At 36.7% G+C, this 16,444-nt stretch overlaps 1 long non-coding RNA gene across 3 annotated transcripts in view; it reads right to left on the reverse strand.

Moving 5' to 3' along the window:
* Positions 1-15,922, reverse strand: part of LOC140917278 (uncharacterized) — an 83,022-nt gene extending 67,100 nt beyond the window's left edge. The window contains exon 1 of one of the 3 annotated variants that reach the window (XR_012160770.1): positions 15,744-15,922. This is a non-coding gene — a long non-coding RNA (uncharacterized lncRNA). The remainder of the gene's footprint in view (positions 1-15,743) is intronic. The other 2 variants (XR_012160771.1, XR_012160772.1) reach the window with 2 other exon arrangements.
* Between the last annotated feature and the right edge of the window lie 522 nt (positions 15,923-16,444).

A 16,444-nucleotide genomic window follows, 5' to 3' on the forward strand; every position in this document is an offset into this window, starting at 1 on the left:
CATTTGAATGCAATTAACAGATTGTGCTATACTTTTACAGTATGTATAAAATGTTTTGTTCAGTACACAACGTGGACATATTTATGCACACAATATTTCTAAGCAAAATATATCAGCACTGTAAATAAAATGATGCTTTCATTTTGTCCAATTAATTCAGCTGCCCCTCCCTCTATTTCTTCCCCCCCCCACACACACACACACCTTTAAAAAATAAAATGTGTACCTTGGAGAAATATGCCAGCAAGTGGAGAGAGTGATTTTTTGAACACTGATTTTGTAACTGGCATACGTTTCTGAAAAAAGCATTGGTTAAAGAAGGAATGACTGGGATTGTCCTATTGCTAAATTAGATTAGCATTGCCTGCTGTTTGGAACATTTTTGCAAAGGCCAAATAGTGTTAATATGTCTATCATTGCAAAAAAAATGTTGTTGTTTTTTTGTTTTTTGGGTTTTTTTACATTTTTCCTATTTCAATTTAAATTGGTGCTTGTTCAGTAAACAACTTTGACCCATAACCTCAAAGGACATTGTCAACTTAAAAAGCCCACTTTTGCCTGAAAATGCTTTGCCTAGTGTTGTAACAAGGAACATTTAAGACTACTGTAATGGAGAGACATTAGAAAAAAATTCTCTCTTCAGTTTGTTTTTACTGTGTGCATTTGACAATATTTTTGCATGAGCAGTGTTAGTGTTTCCTTTTTATAGTCAGTCACTTTCCTCTGGTGTTTGTGTGTGTCTTTTAGGCAGCAGCAGAGGAGACAAAAACATTTTTAAAATTAGATATATGTGATTGTAAAATCACAAAAATTGGCAGGAGGATTCGGGACAGGGGAAATACCTAAAACTACTTTTAATTCAGAGAGAGAGAGAGAGAGACTAGATCTCACGTTCTTGGTGATAACTTTAAACTTTAGTAGGGAAATAAAACCTACATAACACATTTATTTTTTTTTATTTCATTCTTAAAGTAACTTTCCAACCTCCACCCCCATTTTTAAATTATTTTCCACAGGGCAAATTCTTAGAGTAATCAGTGGAATTACTTTGAGTATAAGATATGTATCTGAGAACAGAATCTGACCCGATGATGTTTATAATTTTAAACAGCCCCTGGAAGTAAATCAATAAAGCTCAAGTGAGACAAATTTATAAGTGGATAAATTCCTTAGATGTATTTTATAAAATGTACCTTAATTAGTCTATATTCCTGTGTTGTGGCACAACTTCTTCACTCCTTACTTGAGTAAAATTCCTCTCTGAGTCAATGAGACTTTTGTTTGATTAAGGTTCGCAGGATCAGGCCCTTTGTGAACATAAGATATTTTCTTCTTAATTTACACTGTTTCAGGAGGATTATTTAAGACTCTTAAAGCCTCCTTGCAATCTCACTTAGACAAGTTTTATACTGATGTTACTTCTTGGACTTCAACAAACTTACTCCTGATTTACACCCTTGTGTTTGCAAGGTCCCAGTAAAGCCCAATAGGAATTCTTGGTGACTTTTTGTTACTATCTAATGAAATAGGTTTGTTTTTAAAACAATTTCGGGGAGAACTTTAGGCTGCTTCACAGAGATGTGATTCTCTTTTTGTGTATCTTTCTTCATTATGTTTTCTTTTTATACTTGTTTTATATTTGTCAATAACTTTAAAATATAATCTCAGAAATAAAATAATACCATTTACCCTATGAAAAAATCTTTGCATTAATACAAATGCAGCCATTTAATCACTCTTCTGGGGGTTTGTAGCTGTTTATGTCACTCCTCTCCCATTTTAGCATCATTCTTTAAAATGAAGGGAGAAAAAAATCAACTTGCAATTTAGACAGTTACCAAATTACCAAAACTAGTGCTGCAACTCTTAATAAGCAAAACCATTAACAATTTTCCTACTGCAGCCCCTGTTCAAATACCTTGGACACCTTGTTAGCACAGAATGAGGTGTTCAATCAAGAGACTGGGAATTGGAAGTACCAGGGCACAGTTTTGAGTGGTGATTACAAGGGCATGAGTGTGAGTGCCAAAGTAACAGTCTTCTACACTGCAGGAAGCTGAGAAACCTACAAGTCTACATTTGTAAATCAGCCTGGATGATTACAGCAGTCACAAGCAAAGAACATATGAAACAATTATTTGTACCATTCTTCCACTCTTTTAATTTGCTCTTAAACTGAACACAGTGATACTTAGAGCCCTTGGTGCTTTGTCTTTGTAAATTTAGTACATGGCTTCATATTTTTCAAAGTGGCAACCTAAATGGCATAAAAGTAGAACTATAACAAAAAACTACTGTTGCTTGATTTTTAAATCACTATAACTGCAATAATCTAAGCTTATATTAATACTCAGACATGTCTTTACATTCCTCTTACGTTTCTATGGCAGATCTGCAGAAATGTAATGATTTTAGACATTTCTAACTGTCCTAAATTGTTTAGCCAAAGAGACAGTTTTTCTTTTTTAAATTAGTAAATTTAAAGTGTAAGTTTTGTCTGTGTTAATACAACATCCCAAGCACTGATATTCTTACATTCCATTTACACACAAAAACCACACAACTTCAATTTTGTAAAGCTATTCCTTTGAAATATATTTTTCCAAGTAGTGCAATGTAAAAAGAATCCTGAGCACATTTAAATCTTGCTTTCTATGTGAAAGAGCTATTAGATGCTAATTGCATATTTAAAAGGAAGAATTATTTAGTTAAGCAAGACGTAATATAATGATAAAGAATTAAAGTATATCGGACTTTGAAGGGCTAAAAATACTATTGTTTTTAAATTAACTATCTCAACATGTTTTGCATTTATTTTTCTATATTTATGTATTACACTGTTAATAAAATGCACACTGCCATTAGCTTAAAGAAAATATTTTTTTCAGTTTGAAAATAACTAAAATAGCTACTTTAAAATTACACAACATCCCATACTTTTTACATTTATATACTCAGAGAGTACTAAGTTAATTAGCATCTCAATTATGCTAAATGACTATAGAGATAGTAGGATTTTTTTTTATTTTTTTGTTGATTAAGAAATACCATATAAAAACTTCTCACACAGGAAGAATGAGTGTATTTCTTTGTGTAGTGTTTATAACATGAAAATGCATTGTTCAAATGATGAAATTATCAATAGCATATACTTCCCTGGCTAATTGCACTTTGAGATCTGCAAAAATATTACAATTAGCTCCAAATTTAATTTCAGTCATTATGTGTAAAGATTCACATAGACATTCTTTTAGATCAGTCCCTGACTTTACTGCATATTCCGAGAATATCATAACTATATATCTAATCAACAAAGGAAATTAATACTTATGCTTCTAAATAAAATGTATCTTAATAGTAAAAATAACGTTAAAAGAATAGAGTGCAAATATTTTAAAAGCCAAACAATGCTGTGCAATATATTCCCTTTCAAAAAAGTTATACTGTGTATCTAAACTATGTTTTAGGGAATAGAAAAGTGTAACATAACATCTATTGTACACTTTATTATTTTTATTACTATACTAAGGGAACTCTTGTAACTCTAATTAAAACATGGTAATGTGTAATTTTATAATACTACATACCTCTTAGAAACACATCATAACACCCCTCGGCCCCCCAAAACAGCTGCTGCAACTGCCTACTATTGAATTAAAAAGGCTCCCTTTTGCAAGTAGTAAAATCTGTTTTTAATCATCATAGGGTTTCCAAATGTAGAGGGCGCTGTTGTTCATGTATTTTGCAAGCATTTCCTGATGAGGGGAAAAAATATTTGTTTAAAAGCTTGATGCTTCATATTTTTAGTTTCCCTTAAATATCAGTGGAATTGTTTACACAAATTCTACACTCCATTTTATGTGATGGAGTTTACTAAAGTAAACCCTGATGCAACAAATTAATATGGAGTGCCACCTAACATACCCAAACTTAAATGTTTTTCAGGGTTTTCATTATAACCCCCATTTGGGAAAGCTCTGTAATTCGGCTATAATGTTTCTTCCATCCTAAAACTTACATATCATTTAAAAAATAGATATAAGTATTGTAGGAACAATTTTTAATTGCAAGGATCAGAAGAAATTCAAATATACTATTTTGGGGCTCTTCTTCTGCATTTCCTTATCTCCAAAGTACTCGGACATTTACAGTGAAATATTACAGGTGTTTGCCCACAATTTTGACTAGAGATACACACAAACATACAGAACAAGAAAGATGCCTGGTGTTTACATTTTACAGCCAGCTAATGTGCAATAACTTTTCTTCAGAACTTTATATATGCATATCTTAACATTGTATCTTCACACTGAGTCACAGGAAAATGTAACTGCTAGAAAGGAGCCACTACTTCTTCCAAGTAAATAATGTCTCAAATGTCCATCATGTCCATCATAATGTACCACGTGTTATATATTTCCATTAAAAAATTGTTCTTGGGGTTTTTTTCCACCGTAGAAAGAACAAATTACAATCCTCAAAAGAGTAAAAAAAAAGTTGCACACACAATTGCTCACACAATTGCACCTATGTACTTTAGCTTGGAGGGAAGAGTGAGTGGGCATCCCACAATCCATGTCTGAAGTCAATGGGAGTTTTGCCTGAGTAAGAATTACAGGATCAGGCCTGGGATATCTCACATCTGTTAATGCCTTGAGTTCCCTGCACAACCTAAGCACTGCGGGGTGTGTTAAAGCCAAAGTAACAGGCTTAGTTCTGAATGTATTTGTGGATATAAATCAGACTCTAAATATTGCTTTAACATAGGTTTTTTTTGTGCATGTGTGTGATTTAATTCTTATTTGCCAATGTAATCTGACCTTCCCCAACAATTATTAGCTGAAAGCCAGGATTTGAAGAAAAGTATTCTAGAAGTACTTTTTTGTGTGTGCAATTCACTAACAACTCAGTTGATCCTAAAACATTCTGCAATACAACATATATACCACATCTGAGGCTTAAAACTAGGTTCCTAAATGTAAATATTAAGATAAATACATTTTCATGTGTTACTACAAGACGAGGCTTTCCCACTTTGTGAAATACTTTAAAATAAATTGTCTACTTCAAAGTAACAAACAAGCCCTAGGAGTACACCGCTCACCAAAACTACTCATAATTTGCTATGTGCATTTCATGCTAATCAAAACTTTGCCTTGTTAAAACTACATCTAAGTGCTAATAAAAATGACCATTGTTAGCTCTTTTCTGGAATCAAGGCTCATGCAAAAGTCTTCCACTTGATAAAGGCTTAAACATAACTGAAATAAGAGTTGCATTTTATGATTGGCAAGTTCTTTGGGACCAAGATACCCCCCAGCCTGACTGACTCGGACCCAGCAATGCATTTTGGCCCTGTCTCTATGTCAAGTCACTGCCATCAAAACAATGGCTAATATTACATGAAAATCTTGTGCAAATGAGCCATAATGGGAGAGAATGACAATCTCCTAAAACCATGCAGCAGGATTCTCCTTTGATCTGAAATACTGTTAATCTTTCTCAAACATAACACTAAGTATACTTGGCAAATCCTGTATGAGAAAGTCCCTATAGTGCAGGTTTGCAGATAGAAAGCCATAAGTGAAATACACACCAATAAAATGTTCCATATTGGCTGGAAATTTCTTTGCACTTATGGGCATTTTTGCAAACAAGTTAAACAATATGTTTAATTAATAAAGGACATTTCCTGCTGGATATGAAGTTCTTGTTCACAGTCTTATTTAATTAAGAAGCTGCAGTATTTAAGATATTAAAACAGTGTTTTGAGAAGGTTTAGCATTTTTAAAAACACAGCCTTTATTTAGAGAGGCTTTAGGAATCAGACTGACTCTAAATTATAGTTTTAATATGATGTTTCAGGGGAAGAAAAAAATCAAATCATATAAGACAAGATTTTTCATTGGTAACAAAAGTATGATATAGGAGTTTATACTTTATTAATGATGCTTAAAGCAAAGATCTGGAATGGTATGTCTCAAATGAGGTCATTTATCAACTTCAGGATAGTAAAAACTTCTCCTTGGTCTGTATTATAGCCAGATCGCACCTTTTTGTTGTGCAGCCAAATATTCAAGGCCTATGTAGACGAATGCAAACAGAGTAAATCATGTTGATTCAGTGCTAGTAGGAAATATGCCTCTTCAGTTGTGTGCTGCTTTTGAAGTACTGCCTAAAAATCAGCCTTCAGCTTCAAAGCAAGGGGATTATAGCCTTTATCCAGCAATTAATATGGCTGAAACTCAGAATGTCAGCACCTGATGACTATGCAGGCTGGACAGTAGCCTGGTGGGGGTCCAGTCCCCTGAAGAATTGGAATTCACTATAAAAATTAGTGAATAAATAGACTGAAATATTTGGGGAAAGGACATAAAATTTTAACTTCTAACGACCTTTCTATATTTTGACATGCAGGGGGAAAAATTGTGGTGTCCCTTGACCTTTAACCTGCCTTATCCACCTAGATCATTTTAATCTCCCACCAACTGTTAAGCAGAAAGGAGTGCTATTAAAGGGAAAGCTATTCCTTTTGCCTTCATACATAGATCAGATGACAACCTCTCCAAGTCCCTCCTCTCTGTCAGAGTTCAAGGGTTCAAAGATGGTCAGAATATCAAGCAACAGAAAGCCAGCAGGACTGCTGCAAAAAGAGTTTAAACACTTTATATTATGCAGAATAGTCAGAAAAAAAAGGGGGGGTGGTATTTTGAAGTTTTACTTCTCAATTGACTATTTTCTTAAGTGGTCTCTTTTGATAACAAGCACTCATAATCTTCTAATTTTAGGGAAAAAAGACTTGTTAGATGCAAAAATCCTAAATTATTCTAATTTGTACCCAAACTCAGTTACCTAATAGCCTTTTCAGTGCAAACGCTAAATATAGAATTATAAAAGAAACTTTGTGGAGATTGTCACAGAGACATTTATTTACCTAAACACTTATAAAGCATGAATACTTCATGATCTAGCTCTGACACTTCTAATCTATGTTGGAAGAAAAATATATAATAATAGGGATATGCAGCTAATTACTAGATAACACATGAGCTGGCATTTTAAACAGTGCAATATACATAGTACGTTGTAACCAGCTTTTTCTATTTCTAATTTTTAACCATACACAGTGGAAACATGTTTCTTCCCAGATTTTCCGTTTGCTTTGAAGAAAACACCCACAGCGTATCCATGCTTAAAGTACTTACAGAACAGTATCACTACAACATGACAAGCTAAACAATGTGTTTCATTAATAAAGAATGTTTGATATTAAATGCAGAGTTCTTATTTCAAAATGGCATAAAAACTGTATGAATGAGGCATGGAGGATAATAATTGCACAACATAGTATTAATAAAATTGTGTGTATGCTGAATGTAATTCATGTGCAACTTTCTAAATATGTCTAATACACACATATATACAGAGACATTAGAAATTAGAAGACTACATTAGATTTTGGAAGAAGAATGAGGAGTACTTGTGGCACCTTAGAGACTAACAAATTTATTTGAGCATAAGCTTTCGTGGGCTAAAACCCATGCATCTGATGCACCCGATGAAGTGGGTTTTAGCCCACGAAAGCTTAATGCTCAAATAAATTTGTTTGTCTCTAAGGTGCCACAAGTACTCCTGTTCTTTTTGCTGATACAGACTAACACAGCTACCACTCTGAAACCTGTCATTAGATTTTGGTTTTTCGATTTGGCCTTTCATACTCTGGGTACCCTAAAATGCTTGACAGTGTTTCCACTGGATTTAGCTAAATACAGTAGTAGTAGTGCAATAACAGCCATTAAGTGTTGTTAACAATAGCTCCTCCTCTGACTTGGAGATTAGAATCTGTTTTATTGAGACAGAGAATTTTGGCTGGGAAGTAGGCTTATCCTTACTCTTTTCACAAAGTGTCATGGAGATATTGCCTAGACAGGCAACAGGGACAGGCAAAAGGGATTTTGGATTAACATCTCATCTGCAGGTCCATATCTCAAACAGTTCAACACCTCTGTGGTGTTGCACTGCCATGTCAGAATTAAGAATCAACCCAAGTCCTTGTGTGAGACTTGAACCCATGACCTTGTAGCCAAGAGGTTAAAAGAAAAAAAAGGACTAGTAACTGAGCCACAGTCATTATTGATATGTGCTCACATCTATTGACATCAGTGTTGACTACAGTTTGACCTTGGAGCAGAAAACTGTTGCCCACAGATTTTAAAAGTAGCCAATATCTTTCAGCAAGCTTTGACATTTTTTCCCTATTGGAAGCCATTTTTCCTACCAGACAGCAGCAGTTTACAGCATAAACCTAATCTCTAAATATTAGTATCGTAAATACCTTAAAAGAATTTGGATACCTTTCAAATCTGTCAAGGTTCACAGTATTTAATTAGGTTGTTTTAAATTAGATTGGAACATACTAATTATCCCAGATTTTGATAACAAGGTACTTTTTTGTATGAATAGTAGCATATTGACAATAGTTTTCATTATAAATTTATTTATATTTTGTATAGTACTCAAAAGCCTTCTGGGCACTTCACAGACATGGAAGTCAACAGATTCTTGCCCCAAAGAATTTATCATCTCTGAACACAGAAAAAGATAAGGAGAGGAAGAGGTATATTGAACTGCTACAATGTCTGTGATGCAAACCAAAGGAAAACTGGTTGGGGGTATATTTTGCTGAGAGGAAATGTACATACATTTAGTTCTGATTTGATATGGGAGATATTCTCATGGCCTTGATCCCCCTCCTACTGAAGTTAATGTTGCTGAATTAGACATTTAATCAGTGTAGGACTGGACCTATTGACTTTGAAAACCCATTCAAATTTGACAGTAAAGCTAACTATATTTAGCCAAGTATTAAAATCTGAGCATCTGAGGACCATCCAGATTTGCATAAAGATGTCCTGAAAAAGCGATGTTCTGGATTCAGATTCAGTTTAGGTTGCAGTTTGATTCCAAAACCAATTCTTGTTTAGGGTTCAAGTCCGGTTATTTATTTATTTTGTATTTCTTTGCACTCAAGAATTTACAAAGGTGCCTGTATCCCAAGCTCTAGCCACCTGAGACATTAATTTCAAAACACAAATCATAGCAGACAGACCAATCCAGCAGCAAACTCTGCCACACACCAGCAATAACCAGACCAGCTAATCATTACAGCAAAACAGATAAAAGACTATTTCGGTCTCCTGTTATATCTCAAGGGATTCCCTACTCCCCAAAAGCCAGAGTGAAAAGATAAGATGATCTGATGGTGATGAAATTCTGTAACTTCTTTTAATCAGGTTTTGGCCCCAAATACGGGAAACCTTTCTAGAGCAGCAGGATTTAGGAGATTTTGGTTGCACCTCAATCAGAACAGGAAAATAGGCCTCATCTGCTACTCAATCCAAACTCTGAACCAAATCATCTGGTCTTGGAATCTATTAATCTCATTTTTCCATTGGAACTATTTGGACAGAGAACCTCAGAGCTCTCCATTTGGTGAGGATTCATAGAATTATTTATGAAGTTGTGGGCAAAGCACATCACTGAATACAACCCTTCTGCCACCACAGCATGTCCTGACTTGTAACTTGTAATGTATTGATTTGGTTTGCTCCTGTAAAGGGATTATCTAGCTATTCTTTCAGTCTGGGTGTAAATGAACAATTTAGATTATTAATAAAGATCTCTAATACAGATACATAATCAAGTTCAAGATTTGATGAGTTACTTCATAAATGCCTCACAAATGCCTTTTTTCTTGGTGACTGTTACAGGTCTTTCTTTGACTGAGGTAGGCATACATCTGGAATTAGTTGTTTTAAACTCTGAAGTGAATAGCAAGTAGATGGCCAGTTGCTGAATATTATTTCGCTCTGCTTATGAAGACCACTCACCCCAACCTTTACATTAATATTGTATTATATTTATACCAGTGATGGTGACCAAACGGCATCCCACACAACTTCATGGCTTTTGGTAGTTTTAGGGGCTCAGCCTAATGCAATCTCCCTCCTTCAACCCTTTTTCCTGTAGACGATACCACTCTCCCTTCCTGCCTCTCCTTTGATTGGTTGTGTGCTCTGGCACAAGAATTGTGGAGGGTATGAGTCTTAGATTTGGAGTATACCACATTCTATGATCACCAGAGTGGAGCTATCCAATTAGCAGTTGATACACTGAGACCCTTCATAGAGACAACTACATGTTGTAGGGAAGATGCCTAGGCCCCAGAAGCTAAGGGAAGCACCTCAAAGTAAATAGAGCCCCCACCCCAACTTTTCTGTACTTCCAGGCATTCAACTTTTCTGTACTTCCATTCTGTACTAAATGACAAGCCAACATCCTCCCAAGGGGGAAGGAGTGGCCCCTAGAGCAGTAGAATCCTAGAATATCAGGGTTGGAAGAGACCTCAGGAGGTCATCTAGTCCAACCCCCTGCTCAAAGCAGGACCAACCCCAGCTAAATCATCCCAGCCAGGGCTTTGTCAAGCCAGGTCTTAAAAACCTCTAAGGATGGAGATTCTACCACCTCCCTAGGTAACCCATTACAGTGCTTCACCACCCTCCTAGTGAAACAGTGTTTCCTAATATCCAACCTAGACTTCCCCCACTGCAACTTGAGAACATTGCTCCTTATTCTGTCATCTGCCACCACTGAGAACAGCCTACCTCCATCATGGTTCAGTAACCATGAACATGCAATATGGATGCCAGGCTTCATTGTAAAAGGCTCTGTTGACCACTGCCAGAGTGGGTACTGCAAGAATGAAGGTTCCTGAAACCTCCTGGCCTGAAATCTCTAGAGCTGTTGCCAGGAAGCACAACTCCCAAAAAGTTGAGTGGTGCTGGCAAGAGAGAAGGGGGTGGGCAGCACCTTAGGAGAAAGGGCTAGAATCAAAACCAGCCCATTCCCCACCTTCATGCAGAAGGTGAAGTAGCAAAGACTGAAGACTATGCCTTTACAAACATTAAATTTTACAAACTGAAAGCCCACATTGGGCTAGATTAAATTGCTGCACAGTGACACAAACTGTAGTTCCCTGAAACCAATGACTTAAAGACAGAGGGGATGATTGTGATCATCTAATCCAGGGACTGGCAACCTTTGGCACATGGCCCATCAGGGAAATCCACTGGCAGGCCAGGACAGTTTGTTTACTGCAGTGTCCGCAGGTTTGGCCAATCACAGCTCCCACTGGCTGCGGTTCACCGTTCCAGGCCAATGGGGGCTACGGGAAACAGCATGGGCTGAGGGATGTGCTGGCTGCCGCTTTCAGCAGCCCGTATTGGCCTGAAATGGCTAATAGCCATTGATGAACCTATCCTCCATGAATTTATCTAGTTCTTTTTTGAATCCTGTTATAGTCTTGGCCTTCACAACATCCTCTGGCAAGACAGTTCACAGGTTGACTGTGCGTTCTGTGAAAAAATATTTCCTTTTATTTGTTTTAAACCTGCTGCCTATTAATTTAATTTGGTGACCCCTAGTTCTTGTGTTATGAGAAGGAATAAAATAACACTTCCTTATTTATTTTCTCCACACCGATCATGATTTTATAGACCTCTACCATATCCCACTTAATTGTCTCTTTTCCAAACTGAAAAGTCCCAGTCTTATTAATTGCTCCTCATATGTAAGCCGTTACATGCCCCTAATCATTTTTGTTGCCCTTTTCTGCCCTTTTTGAGATGGGGAAACCACATCTGCATGCAGTATTCAGGGTGTGGGCATACCATAGAAATGCAGGAGATATGTTATGTGTTTTAGAAAGCATTACTGTTTTTCAGTGTAGCAGATCTCTGAAATACAGAAAAAGGATCGATTGATGTCTTAATGCCTATATTTAAAATAAAAAAACAAGGAACAATAAGAAAGAGGGAATTCACTGGCAATAATAGTCTCTGCCAATACCAAAATAGCTCCTTTTCCCTACCCTGAAACTTTAAGCAGTTACAGCCATGCCAGGGATTAGTGCTGTAACAGCCATTCATCGCACTTGGCATTGCTGACAATAAAAAGTAAAAAACCAAAATTGTTGCGATACTCTCCCACCCCTAAAGCAAACAGTCATAAGCTTGTTAAAAAAAGTTTACATTCTCCTGATAAGAGGGGCTTCTAAAGAAGTGTAAATACTACAGACAAATAGATTGGACAACTTGGACAACCCCTCCACAACACAAACCTAACCCCAAGTTGATAAAGACATTTAGAACAGAGCACATCCATTGCATTAATATATGCAATGTCACATGAACAAGTCGCTAATGACCTTCTAATACAGGGGAATAAATCCCTCCCAATGCTATATAGCCCATACGTATGTACCAGTGTTTCCTTATGGCAGCTTTATAGGATGTGAAAGTGTCTCTCAGCACACACAGATGTCACACAGATGTGTGCTCATATGACATCCCTGTTTTCCCCTGCCTGCTGGGAACCAGGACCAGTGTACAGTGTGGGTGGGATCAGGCTTCCTGTACAGAGTTTGAAAAATAGAGTTGTCGTCAGCCCACTAGGGACTGAAGCACTCCCCAGTACACTCATAAATGTTATGTAGTGCTCAGCAGGCGATGATTATATGCATGGTGTTTGCCACACTGGCATCCAGATGGGTGTGTAGGCAGCACCAACAAGCTTTCAGCCTACCAAACATGCTTTCTATGACCATTCTTCAATGAGCTTATATCTGGATTCCCTTTTTCCAGGGTCACTTATGTTGGCGTATGGTTTCGTGAGCCAAGGCAGGAGTAGGTATACGGGGTCCCCCAAAATGACAGTTGACCCAGACGCACTGTACAGAACCATATCATTTATGGTGAATAAAGTCCCTTCTCCCCCCTTCAGTTATAATCCTGATCACCTCAATACCCTGGCATCATAAACCTTTCCAGTATACATGAGCCTGCCTGTACGTTCCACTAAGCCTTGCAGAACAATTTAATAGTAACCTTTTCTGTTCACATACTCAGTTGCCCCTCATGGTGGGCAAAGTATTGAGATATGAGTGCTACCGATGGCCCCAGCACAGTTTTGAAACCCCTATTATTTCTGGAACTTTTTTTATGGCAACTGCCTAGGGGTAAATGACAGTGTTAACTGCCTCACAAACTTGCACAACCTTGACCCCAACAGTAAACTTTCCAACCCCAAAGTGCTTTGCAAAAGACCTATAGCTGTCTGGTGTAGCCAGTTTCCATAGGACAGTGGCTTACCTGAATTGACAGTTGTGGCTCTTGCCACATAGATCCTTGAAGGTAGGGTGACTATATGTCCTGTTTTGGCCGGGACAGTCTCTTAGCCTTGTCCTGGCCATCCCAACTTTTTGGCAAAAGTAGGCATTTGTCCCTTTTGCTCTTGTCAACTGATCAAGCAAGACAAGAGGAATGCCTTTTTAAAATACTTTTCAGAATACACCCCTTCTTCTTTTGGGTAACCTTTACTGGTTTAACAGCATCATCACTCCTATGAATAAGAATTATTTAGAAGAGCAAGGGTTGCAGGATCAGGCCTAGAAACTAGGATGAAGGCCTTCTCATTGACATCAGTGCAACCCAGTGAAATCAATAAGTTTGTGACGGTGTAACTGAGTTTGAATAACAGAGTTTGAATACAGAGGTTGAATAACAATTCATGCAAAACAAGTATTGCAGAGTTTGAATAACAATTTATACTAAAAATTATCCTTTGACAAGATACAAGTCAATATTTTTAAACTTTTAAAATTTCACTGATCAAATCTGAGTCTTGATTTTGTTTCTCGGAGCATAAATATTAGAAAAGATTTTAACCATATATTTGCACAGGTGATTTTGAAATGCTCAGCAAGATCTTGTGCCCAGATTTTTAGTATCTATTGATTCCTGCATTTAAATTTATGGTGCATTTCACACTGTTCCCTGCTGTGGTCATCTTAAGATCCTGGCTGCCAGGTCACTAGGAAATAAGCAATGAATGGCAGAAAACCCCCTGTGCCTGTTCTTATCTATAGAATGGCAAACATGAGCAGAGTTCTGTGCAAAGACTGCTATGCTGTCAAAAGTAAAATTACAAAGGGCTACACTCATATATATTTATTTATATATTTCAATATATTTCTAAATTTGCGAAAGTCTTTTACTTCACCACAATCGCATCATATCTGAAATTATTTTATGGCTAGGAGCAAGAGTTGGGAGGCCATCTGTTCTTTCATATTGACTGTCAGATGAGTATAACCATTTCATTCAGGGTTTTGAAAGTGCCAAAAATGAAACAAGTTCCACACATGTTAATGAGATTTTCCAAAAAACAAAACAAAAACAACTCTATTTAACCATTCCAAACAAAAAGTTTTCACTTTTCAAATATATTCAAGATGTATTTATTACTATTGTCACTAGAAAAAAACAATTAGATTCCAACTAGCAATAACAGGAAAAGTGGATGAAGGTCAAGACATATTCGGTAAACTACATCTAGCTTTTATACTTGCTATTTTTAAAAACAAACCTTTAATTTTGAAATTCACAGCCTATCCACCATTACAAGCCCCTTCAGGGCAATGATCTATCAAGTTCTGACTGTCTCAAACTGTTTGTGCTGGATTCAGCATCTATCACTCCTCAGACTTGCTGCACATTCAGCCATAGAGACAAGAAACAATAATTTTCAATTAAGAAACCTGGAGAAGACTTGGGGACTTGATTTATGGTGCATGACTAATTATTGAATAGCTAGCCTAATGAAAATTAAGCTGCTGGTTACTACAAAGATTTAACTTCATTTTCTTGAGGAGATGCTGATATGACCCGGAGTATAATTTATTGAAGTTTTATTATATATTTTAAAATAGACAAAGACATATAAATGATCTAATTGTCATTTTTAAAATATGGTATTTTTTTACATTCTATACCCTAATGGAGCTTGTACTTCATATAAATTTAGACTGAATTAAAGGCTTCTTGTTGCATGAAGTTAAAGTGTTTCCTTGTGGATGGTAATGAAAGAGAGAGAAATATGAAGGAGGACATAACAGAAATTGCTTTTTAAGGCTCAAAATATTTATAAGCAGAGGACTCAGTTTATCACAGAGTTGATACATAAAAATCAATTTGATACCCAATATTTTGTATGTAAAATTCTTCTTAAAATTTAAGTTGTAGGGAAAATAAACCAATGAAATTTGCAAATCTTTGGTAAACAACGATTATGTTGATTTGTTTGGGGTTTTTTCCCTCTTTAGGAACCTGATCCAAATCCCACTGAAATCAATAGAAGTCTGTCATAAATGACATTTGTTTCCTGCAAACAGCATATTTTCAAAGGCCCAATTCTGCAGCTCTTATTCATGTTGAGTAGTACTTACTCATCTGAGCAGTCTCATAAAATGACTTAATTGGAGGAAAGACTGCAGAATTAGCCTCTAAGTATGAAAGGTCCTGCAGTTTACTCAGTGAAGTCACATAAAAAATCAGAACACCATAAATTCTAGGACCCCAGTCACACAAATATTACACTGTATAAGCAGAAAAAGTTTACTCTTTGAAGTCTTACAATGTCTAATGCAAGCAAAACAATACAGTAGTTCATATTTCTTTCAACCCACATGCTCACAGTTTACCCATCTTCAGCTAGACTTCCTGAACCTATACAGACAAGAGAATATGAAACAGTACATTCTTGTAAGTCACATTCTTTTGCAGAAGGAAACTCAAATAAATGTTTCCAATGTACAAATGAATCCATTCCTACAGCAAGAAACCAACCTTAATTTGGTGCATGTCCCCTTAACCAGTTCTGCTTCTGCATTGAACTTCTGCACACAGCCACTCAGAGGCATCTCAGGATTCACAATATTGAGCATTTACAGGAAACAATGCAGAGGGAAATATCAAGGTGAAATGATGTAAGTGCTGGACTGGAGCAGCTGGCAAAAAGACTGCACAGGATTGTCACCAAAGATACTAGTCAAGGAGGGAAGACAAAAGGAAAGGAGGAAAGGAAAACTTGATTTATTCAGGAAACCACCTGTTTCTTCAGAAGGCCTTTATGAGGATCACTAGTTTATGGCTGGAAGGACAGCTGGCAGCCAGAAAGGGAACTGAATATAAATTAATTTCCTATCTGATCTTTTAGAAAAGTCTGGGCTCTGTTCAAGTCACCGGGTAGATATGGATTGACAATGAAACTAAGGGTTTTCCTCTAGCTCCCTGATTCTAAGCTGTATAATATCTGAGGAATCTGCATGAGCTCAAAGAAAGGCCTAAACAATGCAGCAACTTTCCAGCACTGCCAATATTGAGATATTTACTGGAGTCCTGGATAAATATCAGTATGAATAATAACATTCTGCCTACCTAATTTTTCCCAGCAGTTTCAACTGCATCCAATATTCTTCTTCTCTAAGTCCTGCCCCCTCCTTTGCAGGTACCAGGGTCTCACAGTGGGGTCAGTGCAGAGAGGAGCA

This window comes from Lepidochelys kempii, chromosome 9, assembly GCF_965140265.1.
Source record: "Lepidochelys kempii isolate rLepKem1 chromosome 9, rLepKem1.hap2, whole genome shotgun sequence".
NCBI lineage: Eukaryota > Metazoa > Chordata > Testudines > Cheloniidae > Lepidochelys > Lepidochelys kempii.